Source organism: Egretta garzetta, unplaced genomic scaffold, assembly GCF_000687185.1.
Source record: "Egretta garzetta isolate BGI_Z169 unplaced genomic scaffold, ASM68718v1 scaffold337, whole genome shotgun sequence".
Classification (NCBI taxonomy): Eukaryota; Metazoa; Chordata; class Aves; order Pelecaniformes; family Ardeidae; genus Egretta; species Egretta garzetta.
The window spans coordinates 33,091-34,065 of NW_009260181.1; positions in this window are offsets into that span (position 1 = coordinate 33,091).

Genomic DNA, 975 nt, shown 5'->3' on the forward strand with positions numbered 1-975 from the left:
TGGGCGCACGGTGCTCCCCCAGCGCGGCACGGGCGAGCGTGAGCGGGGTTTGCCGTCCCTGAGCTCCTGCCTGGGACAGACACTGCGAGACAGCCGGGGCCATCGCCCTGCACGCGTCGGGGCCGTTGTCCCTGCAGTGCAGGGGTTTTCCTTAGGACCCCATCCCGGAGAAATGAAGAGGAAGCTGGAGTGGGATATGGGGCATTTCGTGTTTGGTGCTGTGCTGGCACCTGGGAAATGATAGTCCCTGCCTCGCATTTCGACATGTTGAGCGCATATCGCGGTGTCCCGGATCTCATCCTACCATATCCCTGTCACCCGTTTTCGCTGTGTCACGACAGGGTCTGTCCTGGCACGCCGGCAGCTCTGCCCGGCTCGTCCTGGGCAGAACACCCCCCCTTCATGCCACTCGTGTCAGAGTGATTTCTGTGTAGCAAAATACCCCTGTGGTTTAATCTGCGTTGTTGAACACGTCTTAATTACTCAATCCATTTGTTTTGTTCCAAACAGGCACCAAAACTTGAAGAACAGAGGACTGGAAGCCAAAAGCATAAGGTTGGTTCAATTTTGGTTCTTGTGTGGATCTCTTCAAGCGTCTCCCCCTTATCTCAGGGCTTTAATGTGTGTTTTCAAAGACAGGCACTCAGAGGGCTGAAAAGGATTTAAATGTTGGCTAAAACCAAGGTACCAATTGAATTGCAAAGACGGGAGAGTCGTGCCTGTAAATCCCTAATCCAGCTTTATGTCCAAACCCCTGTATTTCAGCAGCGAGCTGTGTAGCATGGTGGGGTTCCCAGGAGCCTACACCGATAGCAGAGACCCCTTTGGGAAAGGACTTGCCCGGCTGCAGCACCTTCCCACAGACCCAGAGCGGGGAGGGGTCCCCACGCCGTGTCCCGGGGGCTGGCACTGGGCTGGCACGGTGCTGGTGCTGGTGCTGGTGCTGGGCTGGCACGGTGCTGGTGCTGGTCCGGC